General features: G+C 37.7%; 1 protein-coding gene across 1 annotated transcript in view; it reads left to right on the forward strand.

Moving 5' to 3' along the window:
* Positions 1-17,818, forward strand: part of LOC123876230 (transcription factor Sox-5) — a 191,824-nt gene that overhangs the window by 74,419 nt on the left and 99,587 nt on the right. The window lies entirely within an intron of this gene.

A 17,818-nucleotide genomic window follows, 5' to 3' on the forward strand; every position in this document is an offset into this window, starting at 1 on the left:
ATTCAGCTAACTCACTTTTTAGTTCAGTGTTTTTTTTAATAATATTTTGAATCTCAATTTCGCTATCTTCCCGTTCTTTGAGTAATTGTTCGGTTAATTTTTTATTTTTTTTGAGTTCCTGAAGAGCTAGTTTCAATTTATTTTGGTCTTCTAAAGCTGCATTGGCTCTTCTGGTAAGCATTTTTAATTCAAAAGAATGCCAAAAAAATAAAAAAAAAAAAAATAAAAAAAAATCAAAATTCAATTTTTTTGGGACCGAGACTTGAACCGGGGCGCTCCCACAGTAAGGCGAGCGCCGCCCCGAACCGGCCAGCGAGCGCGCCAAACAACACGGCAAATGTAGCCGTCCTATACCAATTGTGGCAGTGCTGATAAACACCGGGCGCTGACCCCGAGTACCGGTTCTCACTGTTCACGATCGCACTGACACATCACAGCTGCTGTTTGCATTCATTTACTACCCACACTTTTGAGTTTAAAACTGATTAATTTAAAACCGATTTTGCACTTGATTTTAGTTTATTTTCTTGTAATAGTTGCTTGTTATAGTTTATTTACACGGCTTATGCTGTTTATTTGGCTTACAGTTGAGTATGTGTGTTTGCAAAAGTTTTAATCGTATTTATAAAATTACAGTTTTTGCACTATTTACTATAAGAATCTTTGCACAAACACTTTCACCAATTAATTGGACAATAAATTACATAATTCACAATATAGGACATTAAAAAGTTTATTTTAAACATTTTTTAAAGACATAAATATGGGACCACGCCTTCACATGGCGACTCGAGCCAATGGTTTTCACTCGAAAACCATTTATTCACTATAGGTTTTTTATTCACTATAGGTAAGCGCTTGACCACAATCACACCTGATGGAAAGTGATGATGTGGTCTAAGATGGGACGCGTTTTCCTAGAAGGTGCCTATTCACTCTTGTTGTTGTTCTAAGTAAGACCATTTTATCAGTTCACTAGTTTATCTTTAGTTTGTTTTAAATTAAGTAAGTTAACGATGGCGCTAGCATATACCTAGGTCACCTAGCTATAAAATCAGATTATTAATTCAGATACAAAAAAGTTAAATGATTTGCCCTTTTTACCTGACTACTTCAAAGCCAAAAGCAAGGGTTATGATTTTAGAAGCCTACTAGCTGACGCCCGCGGCTTCGTCCGCGTGGATTTAGGTTATTCGAAATCCCGGGGGAACTCTTTGGTAATCCGGGATAAATAGCCTATGTGCTAATCAAGGATATTATCTATTTCCATTGCAAAGTTCAGCCAAATCCGTCCAGTGGTTTGTACGTGAAGGAGTAACAAACATACACACATACACACAAACTTTCGCCTTTATAATATTAGTGTGAATACATTTGTTATGTTTGTATTTGCTTACAGTTGGTTGTTTTTACTACGTACCCCTAATGTATCCTTAAATAATCCAGTCAGATGATTTAAATAAATGAAATCAAATCTTATAAGCCATAGACAAAAATATTAATTAACAGACCGTGTCTACAAAACAATGACTTTGATTGTTAAGTTTTCAAATGAGACCTTTTTTGTGCGGGGAAGAAACTTGGTTTGTATAGGGCTCTCTCGAAGGACACTCTTAACAGGGCTCTCTCCGTCACTTACTCCATACAATCGTAGTTCCAATTTCATTTCAATATTAAGCAACCAAAGTCCATGATATTTTGCAGATATATTCTAGAAACTAATATCTGTGCCTGTAATGTTTTAGATTTTTCTAAAAATATGTAGTTTTAAAATTACAGGGGCTCAAAGATTTTTATGTGAATTTTTAAGACCGCGTAACTTTGAAACCGAATATTTTAACGGAAATCTGGAAAACCACAGGCATAGATATTAATTAGTTCCCGGAACGTTTCTACAAAATTCCGCTGAGTATGATTGGTTAGTATTCCAATGAGAGACGAACTACGTTTGTATGGAGCGAGTGACGGAGAGACCCCTCTTAAGAGATACGATTTATTCCATACATGCTCACATCAAGTAGTAAATTGAATACCTAATATCTGAGACATGTACGCAAACAATCGACAAGGCCCCGTGACAATGCGTCTTTGTGTCCCACAATAACTCTTTACAGCTGTGACAAAGTGGCATTCTGCAAAGATTTGCCGCACACATGCCATAGACAATAGGATGCTCTTAAAACTGAATTGTCTATTCCCACAGACGTTTATGCTTATTGAATATGAGTTATGGTTTGTTTTATTGTTTTAATTGTTTAGATATTGCGCGTTTATTTGTGTATGTTGCCAGTGTAGATAAATAAGTAAGTAATAAGATAGTAAAGGTATTTCAATTGATGTGATTCTTTGTTTGTTTGTTTTAAACTCTTTATTGCATTTAATTGTTTAGGGTTTCCCGTAGGAGCACTTTAATTTTCTGGAATAAAAACCGGCCAAGTGCGAGTCAGACTCGCGCACTGAGGGTTCCGTACTCGGGTATTTTTTCGAACATTTTGCACGATAAATCAAAAACGATTATGTATAACAGTCATAATGTATAAAAATCGCGGTTTTCAGATTTATTCCTGTACTTGTGCTATAAGACCTACATTACCTGCCTTTCATGATTCTAATTTCTAGGTCAACGGGAAGTAGGTACCTACCCTATAGGTTTCTTGACATACGACGGACGGACGGAGACAGACAGACAGACAGGCAACAAAGTAATCCTATAAGGGTTCCGCTTTTCCTTTTGAGGTAAGGATCCCTAAAAAGTAGCGGTGTCCGCAAGTTATCACTGTATCTACCCGCCCGTCAAATTAAACAGATGAGCCGCGAAAAGTTAACAGATAGATAGATAGACAGATACATTCATCATCACATTCGCCAGCTCTCTACAGAGCACCTGTCTCCTCTCATAATGAAAGAAGGGTTTGGCCATAGTCTACCACGCTGGCCAAGTCCGAATTGGCAGACTTCACACACCTTTGAGAACATTATGGAGAACTCTTAGCAATGCAGGTTTCTTCACGATGTTATCGTTCACCCTTAAAGCAAGTTGTATTTAACTAGCTGACGCCTGCGACTTCGTCCGCGTGGATTTAGGTTTTTCAAAATCCATGCGGCATTAGCTTTTGAAATTATGTTAATTAGTCTGTGGTAATCCAGGGTATAATCTATCTACATTCAGCCAAATCCGTTCAGTAGTTTTTGCGTGATAGAGTAACATAAATACACACATACACACAAACTTTCGCATTTATTGTATCGCATCGCATATATACAAGTGTGATTCCACACACGCTTTTATAATATTATGGATTCAAAATCGCAAGTAGCAACATTCAATTCATTTGAAAGGTTTAACAGGGCTCTCTCCGTCACTTACTCCATACAATAGTATACCCAATTTCATTTGAGCAACCAAAGTCCATGAAATTTTGTAGACAAATTCTAGAAACTAATACCTGTGCCTGTGGTGTTTTAGATTTTTCTAAAAATTTGTAGTTTTAAAATTACAGGCGCTCAAAGATTTGTATGTGAATTTTTAAGACCGCGTAACTTTTAAACCGAATATTTTAACGGAAATCTGGAAAACCACAGGATACCTATTAGTTACCGGAACGTTTCTACAAAATTCCATTGAGTGTGATTGGTTAGTATTCAAATGAGAGACAAACTACGTTTGTATGGAGCGAGTGACGGAGAGACCCCTCTTAAACATTTAAAAGTATTATTTTTCATTCATGCTTCGCAACACAAAGCAAGTCAGTGTACCGGGAATCGGGATTCTGATGCATTCCTGATTTCCGACCGCGATATCCAAAGATATCATAAGACCGTCGGTTGCATCACAAACAATTAATGCAGCGATTCATTTCTTTCGCAATGTACGGTAGGGCTGTGTAATTATTTAATTGAACAAGTGTAAATTAAAAATTTTCAACACCCCCGACAAATCATTTTCAAATAAATAATTATGTATGTCTAGGCAACGTCCATCTTGACAGCTTGACATTTGTCAATTGACACTTGAATATTATGGACCTAAGGGTTATCTAACCTTCTTTTCAACAAGAAAACTAGAAAATAGCTGATAACTTTTAACCGGCTGAACCAATTTTTTTGGATTATAGCTAAGAACACTCTCGATCAAGCCACCTTTCAAACAAAAAAAAGTAAATTAAAATCGGTTCATTCGTTTAGGCGCTACGATGCCACAGACAGATACACAGATACACAGATACACAGATACACAGATACACAGACACACAGATACACAGATACACAGACACACAGATACACACGTCAAACTTATAACACCCCTCTTTTTGGGTCGGGGGTTAATAAAACCAGTGTAAATGAAAACTATAACACCCCCGACAAGTGAAGGTTTACAGTAACTAGAAAAGAGCTGATAACTTTCAAACGGCTAAACAGATTTTCTTGGATTATAGCTAAGAACACTCTCGATCAAGCCACCTTTCAAACAAAAAAAAAAACTAAATTAAAATCGGTTCACTAGTTTAGGAGCTACGATGCCACAGACAGATACACAGATACACACGTGCAACTTATAACACCCCTCTTTTTGGGTCGGGGGTTAATGAACAACAACCGTAGTTGTAACATTTTGAACAAACACTCATTTCAAGCACAGTTTTGGCCTGTGAATGAGTATTAAGTGATCTAAATTATGAACTTTACACTCTTCAACGCAGTTTTGGGTCGTTTTGCTCGATAATGAATTCAAATTTGTATTCAGTGGGCCAAAAACGTCCAGATGAAAAATGTATGTATCTATCTATTGTGATTGATAGATTTGTGAAATGTATTTACACCGTTTTGTTCGCAAGCTCTTTATAGTTACCTACTATAAAATCTCCATAGGTACAACAGTATCCGTACCGCCATCCATATTCAGGTAAATACTTAAAGCTCATTAAAAAACTTAAATATCGTCTTTTTAAGTACCTACCTACTGTTAATCCGAAATTATATTTGACAGCCAGTTTTTTATGGTGCTGCGTCCTTTTATGTAAAAAGTTCCTCATACAAACAAAAACACTTTTAACATGTTTTAGCATACAGTTCAGTTTCAGCCCGTGAATAATTCATGCGAGCCCGTTTCAGCCGAAGCGTTGATAATACACAAGGGTTGTTGTTACGAACATTAAATTGAGTTGGAACAACCCTTGGGCCCTTGAACTCTATCAACATGTAACATTGTCAGATTAATTTTATTACGTGCTACAAAAATCGCAAGGAATATGAAAAATAATATGGGCTTACTTCAACAAGTGTAAATTAAAAATTTATAACACCCCCGACAAGTGAAGGTTACAGTAACTAGAAAAGAGCTGATAACTTTCATACGGCTGAACCGATTTTCTTGGATAGCTAAGAACACTCTCGATCAAGCTACCTTTCAAACAAAACAAACTAAATTAAAATCGGTTCATTAGTTTAGGAGCTACGATGCCACTACAGATACACAGATACACACGACAAACTTATAACACCCCTCTTTTTGGGTCGGAGGTTAAAAAGAGTGTGAACTGCGAATGTTAACTAAGCAATCGGTAATATAGCCATGCCGTGATAGACTAGTGGTTAAAAGGTCCACCTCCTATTCGGGAGATCGGGGGTTCGATCCTGGGCACGCAGCTGTATCTTTTCGGAACTATGTGCGTTTTAAGTAAGGTGAAGGAAAACATCGTGAGAACGTATGCAGGTTTACGCACGATGTTCTCCATAATGTTTCAAAGGTGTACCGCATTGGGCCAGCGTGGTGGACTATGGCTAAAACCCTTCCTATTCTGAGAATAGACCTGAGTTCAGTAGTGTGTCTGCGATAGCTTGATCATGGCTAATTACCTTTAATAGGCTAATTTACCCACTGTATCTACATACCTACTTTCTCTCGAATTGGCGTAAGTACTTAGGTACCTACTTAACGCACCCTTCACGCTGAATTTATGTCTGTAAATCAGAACCGAATACATTCAATACAAAATATTTTTCACTGTTGAATAATTTAATTGACATCTAGTCATTTAAATAAAATAATTTCCAAAAATAAATTACCCGGATTATTTCATTAAAGGCCAAAATCGGCATTCATCTGTCACAAATCTTATCCAAAATTATTGATTCAGATTTATTCAAATTAATAGTGACATTTTGAGATTAAACTGGCCAAGTGCGGGTTAGAACACGCATGAACTAGGGTTCCGTAGTTGCTAAAAACTTTGGCAGCTATTATTTCTTAAACAGTATTTCAATCCCAAAATTTTCTAAACTTCATTATGATTCTTAAATACCTATTTATTGAGGTACCTATCTCTCGAAGGGATAAACAATTTTTTTTAAATCTTGCTTTTCATGTTCAAAAGGCACGTAACGAAAAAATTCAAGGTAGTTTGTTAGTAACGAACTAGTAACTTTGAATTTTTTTTTTCAAAATTTAAATATGGTTCTTTGTAGGTGCAGGTTTATGTAAATGCTTTTCAACTTTACAACTCTTATAGTCTGTTTTTAAATGGCTGCGACACACCGATAGATGGACGAAATTATAACGGTTCCTTCTTTTACTAAGTAACCCTAATAATCTGATTTAAACCTCGTTTTAACTATATCAAAATTAACAACCAACCGTACTTGAATATGCAATTTTCGTGTAAAAAAGACAATTATAATGATTTATCTGTGCTCATTTCGTCCGCACAATGGTACCACTTTCACTTGTCGGGCCGGTGGCCGTCAATCATTTATTTAACTTAACGAGAGCTAATTAAGTAACTTATTTTTTGTCACAAAATATTAAAGGCCTACCCATCAAAATATCGTTCGATTTAAGACTCGTGCGACTGCTGAAGCTGCGATTAAAATACCACGCAATGTTTAAGTAGTTAGTTCTTTTACTGCATGTTGTTGTATAATGTCAAATGTATAAAAGAGTTTGTTTTGGATTCGCTGCAATCACCTTACTATAGGCGATACCCAGACGAAGCTTAAATCCATCTTGGGTTTTATTAAAACGTTTTCTAATTCTTTCGATTCAAATAATAATGTGGAACTAATAGATTTTTATCTAGAAATCAAAATCATCATAATAATTGTCTGATGACTTTGGATTATGATTTCTAGATAAAAATCTATTGATTAGATTTACTTATCCACGATATTTTTAAATTTGAAGAATTAGACAAGTTTTGACCTAAAAGCTTTTTTTTACAAAAAAACTAAGTGATCCAGAATCACATTTTGACTGCATGCCTGCGACTTCGTCCGTGTGGATTAACTTTTTTTTAAATCCAGTGGGAACGGGATATAAACTCTGTATTAAACATCAAAATCTGATAAACGGTTGGGCCGTGAGAAGCTAGCAGACAGACAGACAGACACACTTTCGCATTAATAATATTGAGTAGGGATTCGATTTCTAGTTAGCCAATTTGGACTTAGGTCTTTTCGAGTGCGCGACACCAGCACCACACAAGCATCTGTCCTCATGCAGAGAGCGCACTCTTAAAAGTCGAACGTATCACTTCTATAAGAAAAAGCTACCTCTTCGGTGGTATAAAGGCTGTATAAACACGTACTCTGCCGCTGGGCGAGGCAATGTTTTATTTTCCTGTTCAGTGGAACGCCACTCGTTATTTATTGTCTGGCGATATGAAATGCGGTTTTTTTTCCTCTACTCCGTTTGTACTTTGTGTTCAATTGTTGACGTTTTATGGCTTAATTCCCTTAATATAACCCATACAGTTAAAAGATATTTCAATGGCATCTTATTCCAGTATAGAATAAATAGGTAAATAATAATTGATTCTTAGACCTTCAAAGTTTTAATTAGTTATATTTATCACTACTACATGATACATCGTCTACAAATCCAACAACTGATAATCAAAAAGTGTACACTAGTAACTACTTTGAATAAGTTATTCGACTTTGAATTCTGACTTTGACTTACACCAGGGCTTAGACAGGGACCAGGGGGACTTAGTTTGAAGTTGAAGTTAGAATTATTTATCACTAGAGGATGCCCGCGACTTCGTCCGCGTGGATTTAGGTTTATCGAAATCCCGTGGGAACGCTTTGATTTTCCGGGATAAAAGTAGCCTATATGCTAATACAGGATATTATCTATCTCCATTCCAAATTTCAGCCAAATCCGCCCAGTAGTTTTTGCGTGAAGGAGTAACAAACGTACACACGCACATACACACAAACTTTCGGCTTTATAATATTAGTGTGATCATTACCTGCTTCATCTATACCTATTTACTAATGAAATTCATCTATAACCTAAGAACCTACTAGGTATGTAGTTGACTTTCAAAATAAGGTAACTACATTTCAAAGCATCATCCTTTGCGCGAGCAAAGCGACTGCGAAGCGGGAACATCAGCCGCGCAGCGGTCGCTTCCTGGCACCCGCCTGCTCGCGCCAAAGACGCTCCTGCATCCCGCGTTCATGACGCGCAGGTGTGGCCTTAGCTTTAGGTACTATATTATGAAAAAGAAATGATTTGATTACAGTAGTAGTAGTAATAAGGCTGCCGTTATTTATGTGAAGCTCTATGATAGAAAATAAAACTACTATTCTATACTTACTACTATATACTAAGCTTTATGGTAGAAAACAAAACTACTATTCTATACTACCCTGTCTAAAAACTACGTCCCCCTACCTAGGGGTGACTAATAGAGCATCCAGTCCGCGACCAGTATCGATTCAATTACACCAATTTGGAGGCCACTGCTGTATCGATTCTGGTTAACTTAGTTTCTTTGTAAAAGGTTTTTAGTAAAAACATGTTTCATTTATCCAATTCAGAAAATAACGTGGAACTATCACACTAATATTATAAAGGCGAAAGTTTGTGTGTATATGTGTGTGTGTGTGTACGTTTGTTACTCCTTCACGCAAACACTACTGGACGGATTTCGGTGAAATTTTGAATGGAGATAAATCATATCCTGGATTAGCACATAGGCTACTTATTATCCCGGAAAATCATAGACTTCCCACGGGATTTTTAAAACCTAATTCCACGCGGATGAAGTCGCGGGCATCAGCTAGTAATTAATAGAAGTAATAGTATAAGCACAGTTGTACGATGTACAAAACCGTGGTATAAGGTTCCTACCCTATAATGAAATGATAAAATACCAGCTTTGTAATCATGAAGCAAGATCGTACGCAACCTATCAATGACAAAAAGAATTCATTTATTCCTTGAGGATTGCCAAATAAAAACAAAAGACTGCGGCGCGGCACGCACTCGCGTCTCGCGAGGAAATCTCTCAAGGGTTAGAGGGTGACGTCATTAAAATGCATGCGAGGGGCCTGACGTGATGGATTTTGACATTATACAGCATGCTCTGTGAAGTTAGACACTTTTTTTATACCGATATAAGTTAGCGTTGACTGCAATCTCACCTGGTGGTAAGTGATGATGCAATCTAAGATAGAGGCGGGCTAACCTGTAATGTGTATGTCAGTTTTTACTATACTTTGGTTTGTACACGGTATCGTACCGGAACGCTAAATTGCTTAGCGGCGCGGCTTTGCCGGTAGAGTGGTAGCTAGCCACGGCCAAAGACTCCCACCAAACCAGACCAGAGAAAATTATAAAATTCTTAATTTCCCCTGCCGGGAACCGAATCCGGCACCTCCTACTGATAAGACCACGGCACTGATCACTGCGCCAGAGGTTGTGATATCTTCTCGACAACCTTCAACTCTGTCGGGGTACGGGCCTCGAGGCCAACCCTCCTTGTCCGAGCGTATCCTCACAGTATCTTGGGTTACCTGGACTATCTATTTCAGACTTTTTCTTCGTAAAGAAAAGAAAATGCTCAGTTTTCCAATAACATTGTGCCTAATTTTAATGAAAGCTTTTTCAAGCATCCTGTATAAAACTCGATCTTGTTCTTTGTATAACTTTGGGAGACTTTAAAAAGTTCGAAACATCCAATATTAACCGTCACGCCCATCTGACGGTGTCATAATTGTGAAAAACATGTCCTTTTTATAGAAGTGTAGGAGCTGGTGCCAAATAAGTTAAAAGGTTTTTTTTTTCTCTCGTCTGGCTTTACACTGGTTAGCCAATGTCAAGTTTGTAGTTACTTACAAGTTAGGGAAACTATATGTATAAGTCTGTGCCGGCGCCCGCCGACATACATGCGGCGTCCCCTTAGAGCGCTTCCCAGTCAGTTCCACCACCAATAAACACCAGCAGAACACAAAAACCGGCCACTTCTAATAAAAAAACACTCCAAAAAATCACAACACGCGCGCCAGCAAACGCCACCACAGACGAAGTCCAAAAGGTTTTTCATTAAGAAAAAACCTTGGCACCAAAGCACTGGTCGCTAATAATACAATAGGTATACAATAATACAATAGGTACGCTAGATTTGCTATCTTGTTTTTGAAGCAACTTGATTAAGCTTTGGCGTTGATATCAGCAGTTAGCGTCACGTGAGCGCGGCGTACTCGAAACTATAATGTTAGTGATGACGTAAAAAGTGGCAATGTGTCAAATAATGTTTTGTGTTGACACTATGATGACAAATGTGTCATCACAATTTTTAGTAGGCTCACACACATAGCGAAAATCCAGTTGCTTCAAAAACAGGCCGGCAAACGTAGGTCCAGCGTAGCTACTTGGATTTATTAGTAGAAGGTCTTATTACAGTCATCAATCAACGTATAAAAGCCATGCATAGGGACTTCGTCTGTGTTGGTGTTAGCTGGCGGGCGTGCTTTGCTTTTTTGGAGTGTTTTTTTTTTGTTAAAACTGACTGGAAAGTGGAAAGCACTCTAAGGGGCCGGGGTGCCGTGCGTATGTCAGCGAGCGCCGGCACAGACGGGGTCCATACTTGTATAGTTTAACTAACTTGTTACAAATAACTACAAACTTGACATTGGCTAATCTTTGTAAAGCCAGTCGAGAGAGAAAAAAAAAGCCACGCATAGAAAACTGAAACAAAGCGTCCATCAGCTCACGGCCTATTACTTCATTCTTTTTAAAAAGTTTCCTTTGATTTTTCTTCGATCAAAATTTTCGCCGCTCCTTTGACGATCGCGAAGGTAGGAAGAGCAAATGAGAAATTGGCTACCATTATTTTCTTGCGCGGCTTCTTTCAATACAAAGATATTAAGCTCATTTTTCCCATTAATTATGTGGAATCGAAGGAAATTAATTCTCTACGGGGCTTTTGTCAAATTACCATCTTTAATTAATTACTAACTGCTACTGTTTCGATTTCAAAGAATAACATTTTTTTAAATTTAAAATCACACTAATATTATAAAGGAGAAAGTTTGTGTGTGTGTGTGTGTGTATATGTTTGTTACTCCTTCACGCAAAAACTACTGGACGGATTGGGCTGAAATTTAAAATGGAGATAGATTATACCCTGAATTAGCACATAGGCTACTTTGTATCCCGGAAAATCAAAGAGTTCCCACGGGGATTTAAAAAAACCTACATCCACGCGAACGAAGTCGCGGGCATCAGCTAGTGTTACAATAAAGGTTAAATATAAATACCTACTTATAGCTTGTATTCTCGACTTGCACTAACTTTGGTCGAGCTTTTCAGATTTTTAGTTATTTAAGGACAATTCCGTAACACCCGAAGAAAATATCGTAAAGAATAGTTTTAAAACATATCAGAAATTGCTAGAAGGATGCGGGTGCAGTCTTTGCCAGTTCCGCAATTTTTGATGTACTTTCCTATTAAAAAATATTATCAAGCTATCTGAGGTTATCACACTAATATTATAAAGGCGAAAGTTTGTATGTGTGTGTGTGTGTGTATGTGTGTTTGTGTATGTTTGTTACTCCTTTACGCAAAAACTACTGGACGGATTTGGCTGAAATTTGGAATGGAGATAGATAATATCCAGGATTAGCACATAGGCTACTTTTTATCCCGGAAAATAAAAGAGTTACCGCGGGATATTGAAAAATGTATATCCACGCGGACGAAGTCGCGGGCATCAGCTAGTTTTTAATAATTAATTAGTCCTACCTTTAATTCTGTAGGTGATAGGTAGTTTTGACGACCTCTGTGGCGCAGTGGTAAGTGCTGGGGTCTTATTAGATGGAGGTCCTGGGTCGATTCCCGGCAGGAGCTTGAAATTTCACAATTTCTAAATCTCTGGTCTGGTCTGATGAGAGCCTAATTGTTTTAACGGTGAAGGACAACATTGTGACGAAACCTGCATGCCTGAGAGTTCCCTGTTCTCAAAGATGTGTGAAGTTTGCCAATCTGCACTTGGCCAGCGTGGCAAACTGTGGCCAAACTTTTCCCATGAGAGGAGACCCGTGCTTAGAAGTGAGCCGGGGATTGGGTTGAAAATGATGATGATGCGGACTGCGAAAGTTTTGTTGCGAAACTTGCAAAAGAAAAAAGATACGTAGAGTGGGCGATTATTCAAATTTTTATTGAACTTAATCGCTTTAGACCGATTCCCACACTTTTTTTGTCATAAAATTAATTTATATCTAATGATATTGCAAAATACTTAATTAAATTATCGTGCCCATGACTTTTAATTTGTTTATTTATTGCATTGCATAAATAACATGACATTTTTTGATAGTGTTGTGCAAAAAATTCCTTTTTAAGCATACTATTGCATATTATATGTTGACAATAGGTAACTACATAGTTATTATAGTTAGCATACAACCCTATAGAGGAAGTAAGAGTACGGAATGAATCCAACATAAACTATGCAGCGTTTCTCAGGGCTGTCGACATTATAAAAAATATTCAATAGTTCAATCAATAAATTATCTGACAAAGATTTAGGAAAAATGTGTGTTGATAAAAATCTGTTGTTACCAGCCAAATCCTATTTTCTGGTAGAATAAATAAAACTGTTGTCTATATTGATTTGTAGAGCACATCCTAGTAGATTATTCTCTTCATCCTAGTGTTTTATTGGTAGATGATGCTTACCTACAAACATTACACCTGTAGAGTGTAGACGACAAAATGGTATATCTACTGGTCGTACCACACTTTGTACGCTGTGATTGTTGTCAAAGCAAAGATGAATTAAATTGAGTCTTGCTAAAATAGAAGTAGGTAACTAAATCTGCTTATTCAAATTTCTCTGGCTGTTGTTGATATCAGTAGGTACCGCTTCGTGGCATTTGCCCTTTAACGTGAAGTGGAAAGCCTAATAAATGTAAACAGAAGGTGACAACCCTTGCAAGTACGCATGAGGCGACATAAAGTATGCAGCGGTAGGGTTGCCGACACAATTTGTGGCAACAATAAAAAATCCCTTAGCGCCAGACAACGGTAAGTTGCCCGGCTATCCGTCTTCTTCGCCCCTCGCGGCAACACGATGGCTTAATATGGATACGCCTGGTATTTTAATCTGTCAAAAAGACTGTCAAATTATAATTTAACATTGTGCCAATGACAATCGATGCCATCCACGCAAAGAGAAAAAAATGCAACGTCATAATAATATGCGACATTGTTGCTGCAATATTATTGATGGATGCAAGATGTATGGAACCAACAAAAAAATCACTATTAATCGATTAGTAGATTGTCGAAACATAATCAACCCATCGCCACGCCGGCTTGCTACTGAGCACTGGTGTCCTCTCAGGATGAGAAGGGTTTGGCCGTAGTCTTAGGCCGTAGTCTAACACGCTGGCCAAGTGCGGATTGGCAGAGTTCAGACACCTTTGAGAACATTACGGAGAAATCTCAGATATGCAGGTTTCCTCGCGAAGTTTTCCTACACCGTTAAAGCAAAAGTTAAAGCAAATGATATCTAATTGCTTAAAACGAACATAATTCCAAAAAATAGGGGTGTAGACTCGAGAACCCCTCCGATTAGGAAGCTTACGCCTATCGACTAACACTGGTTCTATCAATAACAGTTTTATGCATTATAGATTTAAGAATTAATTTATCTCACTTCCAAGTATCAACTAACCATAATAAAATTGAATTTGTGAACAGTCATTGCTTGTTTCACATTGTACTGTTAATTAGAATAATTTTGAACAATAAATAAGAGATAGCCAATGAAAGTTGTATCATTAAAGAATTGGTTTTCTCTCCAGAAATGAACATTCTACGCTTTCTAAAATTCTTGTCAATTTGGCTCTACTTACTTTTTTTTAGTCACCATGATCAGCTCGTTTCTGAAGTAATAAAGATTTTTAGGTAATTTGCAACTTCATACTCTATGGAAGTCTGTCGGTAGGCATGATTGTCTGGCCACGGTCATGGCTACTTTCCACGTGCGAGTCAAGTGATTTAACGTTTTGGTATGATGCCTTGTATCTAGAAACCGATAAGGGGTCATCATCATCATCATTATCGACTGTCACTCACTGTCTAGTAGGAACTTTGACACGGGCTTGTACCCTCGCCTCCTGTATCAAGCGGATCGTTACGACTAGTTTGATGCCGTCCATTCACCTATTAGGAGGTCCTTCATTGCTGCGCCTTCCGACGCGAGCTTGCTTGGGAGCTAAAGGTGCTAAAGTTACCTCCTTGGGACCTTAAGTTAAAAGGCATTGAGGTATAATCAATACTGGTCATTTTTAAAATATCCCGCTTTGAGCACTTTTTTCTCCTAATACCTATAAAATTTCGCACCTACTTTCTCAAGTTACGTGAAAAATTATACAACAGTAGATGCTCGAATAAGTGTAGAAAATTTAGTGTGCAAAAAATTTCGACAAATCACTCATCCACTCTATTTCTAAAGGCAACAATGCACTCATTATTATTTTAAAGGCAGTCGCCGGCCTCGTCCGTCATCCGAGTTTTTATTGAGCAGGCGGTTGTTTGCTGTAACTTCAGAGGGGGAGAGTGAAAGCATTTTTGAGCAGGTTAAGGTCAGATGGCAGTTTAAATTTAACTAGGCTTTGCATTGTAAATTTTACTCTTTACTTCACAGTATGGCATAAAATTACAGCGAAAACAAGTGTAAATTACAAAATTTATAACACCCCCGACAAGTGAAGGTTACAGTAACTAGAAAAGAGCTGATAACTTTCAAACGGGTGAACCAATTTTCTTGGATTATAGCTAAGAACACTCGATCAAGCCACCTTTCAAACAAGAAAAACTAAATTAAAATCGGTTCATTAGTTTAGGAGCTACGATGCCACAGACAGATACACAAATACACATGTCAAACTTATAACACCCCTCTTTTTGGGTCGGTGTTAAAAATATCTAGATAGTGTTTGACAAAGTTTTAAAGTATGGAGGAAGACTGAAGTTTAGTATGATATTGGACTACAAAAGTTAAGGGTGTAGGAAATTCTTGAAATGAGTACATCGTTGACTGAAATTGTTTTATCTAGGTAGTGAGTCATGAGACCCATGTTAACCTAATCTATCCATTCTGAAGATTCTAATCAATACGAATATTATAATTAATGCAAAAGTGTCTGTCTGTTTGCTACGTTTTCACGGCCCATGGGGCTTTGACGGAAAAAAGTGCAGAGACTTGCATTCTGGGGACGAAAGGCTACTTTTTTTCCGGAAAATCAGTTTTCATGCGATTTTGGAAAAATCTAAATTGACGTGGACGAAGTTGCGGGCGTCATGTAGGTAGGTATTTGATATACTTAGCGATAGTATCATGGAGACGGACATAGGTTACGAATAATAATAAATCGGAGTTATTATAAACCTAAATCCACGCGGATAAAGTGGGGGGCATCATCCAGTAAATAGCTAATAGGTATAATCTGTCAGGTATACGGAATAATACTTATAAAAATAACAGACAGACAGACGACGAAGTGACCCTAATAACTGTAGATGAGCACAAGTAACATAATTTTTGGGTCTTACCCCAAAATACACGCGAAAATAGGTTATTATTTGGTAACCACCACTTACGTTTTACTGTTGCGTGTTACGGTTGTAATACGAGACCAATACCACTTCAGGATAACCTGTTTCGGTCATCTAATAAAAGTTGTTTTAGTAGAAACGTCCATAAACGTACTGCATACATTGCCAATAAATAAAATGGACCGGACGATTCAATTCTGTATGTTCAATAAAAGTACATACCAAATGTAAAGGCGAAATGTTACATGAATTCTTCATTGCAAATTGTATGGCTGGCCATGTTGGTATTATCATTTTTAGTGCTCGCCACACTGGTATATATTCAGATGGAATTTTTGATGCACTGGCAACACAGCTCCGATGCGATTGGCCGCCCTGAATATTGTATGAGCCAATCACTGCGTTGCGCTTAACGCTGCATTCCAATTTCAAATGATGAAGGCGGCAAAACGACAAAGTGAGTTGCAATGTAACGGTTATGCAAGGAATAATTTTGTTATGTCATGTTCTGCAGTCCGAGCAATAGCGACATGACTTTTCCGAGGCTTTTGCAACGCTTTGTCGATAAATATGTCGCGGAAAAGTAATGCTGCACTGATTATGCTAAGACTTTTTTAAAATCTATAAACCAGCGCTTGACTGCAATCAGACCTGCTGGTACCTAAATGATGACGCAGCCTAGGATGACGCACGCTTGCCTAGAAGATGCCTATTTACTCTTGACTTAAAGGTTCTACCTAGCATCATCATCATCATCAGCCTGTGGACATCCACTGTTGGACATAGGCCTTTCCTAAAGAGCGCCACCACACCCGGTCTTCTGCTTCCTCGTCCAGCCACTTCCCGCCAGGCATGTTATCTATACCTACCTACTTATTTATATTAAAAGTTGAGAGGAAAACTGATGCCAGAAAGACATTTAATACCAGCGGTTCGAATTAGTGGTACGATTAGTAGTAGGGTGAAAGACCAGGCCACAGAAACTCTACCAGTTCAAAAAGTTCTTTGACAAATTCTCCGAATCAATGTTATATCCTTGTAGAATACCGATAGATAGGAAACTGCGTCGATGACAGAGTGAGCTAGAGTCAGGGAGCTCTCGGTTTAATCCTGAATCGACCATAATTTATGTGAAATACTAGAGGATGCCGGTGACTTCGTCCGCGTGGATTTAGATTTTTATAGATCCCGTGGGAACTGTTTGATTTTCCGGGATAATAAATTGCCTATGTTAAGTACATGGACGCAAGCTACCTCGGTACTAAATTCCATACAAATTGGTTAAGCGGATGCGTCTTTAGGAATCCCGTGGGAACTCTTTGATTTTCCGGGATAAAAAGTAGCCTATGTCCGTCCCAGGGATATAAAGCTAATTCTATCAAATTTCGTCAGAATCGCTTAAACTGTTGGGCCGTGAAAAGGTAGCAGACTAACAGACACACATACACACAAACTTTCGCCTTTATAATATTAAGTGTGATATTAGGCTATGGGTGACGTGAAGACAAAGAAAACTAGGCGAGTCATAGGCTACCTAGCGTCAAATCTAGAAACATTTGATGCTAGGTAGGAAACTAGACCGCTGATACACATAGGCAAAACTGTTTTAATACAGCTTCGATTTATGTACTTTAACTTAGAAAGTAATAGGTACCTACCTACTTTCCTATTAAAAAAAAATTAAAATACAAAATATGTTTCCGCTCTGGCTATTGAGGTTAATTATGACTGTTACATATTATGAACGTGATTTTAATGATCAAATATCAATCTACAAATTACACAGTTTCATGACCATTAGTTATTAGTTATATAAAGAGATGTTTTGTTAATGTATAAGAACCCGAATGGATTATTCAAATTTTATTAATCAACACTAGATTTAAAATACCATCAGTGTTTCGTTTTTCGTAAGTCATGTTTAACAAGCTCCGATGTTTACGTATGATTATATTGCAGAATCTC

Source organism: Maniola jurtina, chromosome 21 (genome assembly GCF_905333055.1).
Source record: "Maniola jurtina chromosome 21, ilManJurt1.1, whole genome shotgun sequence".
In the NCBI taxonomy this organism is placed as follows: Eukaryota; Metazoa; Arthropoda; class Insecta; order Lepidoptera; family Nymphalidae; genus Maniola; species Maniola jurtina.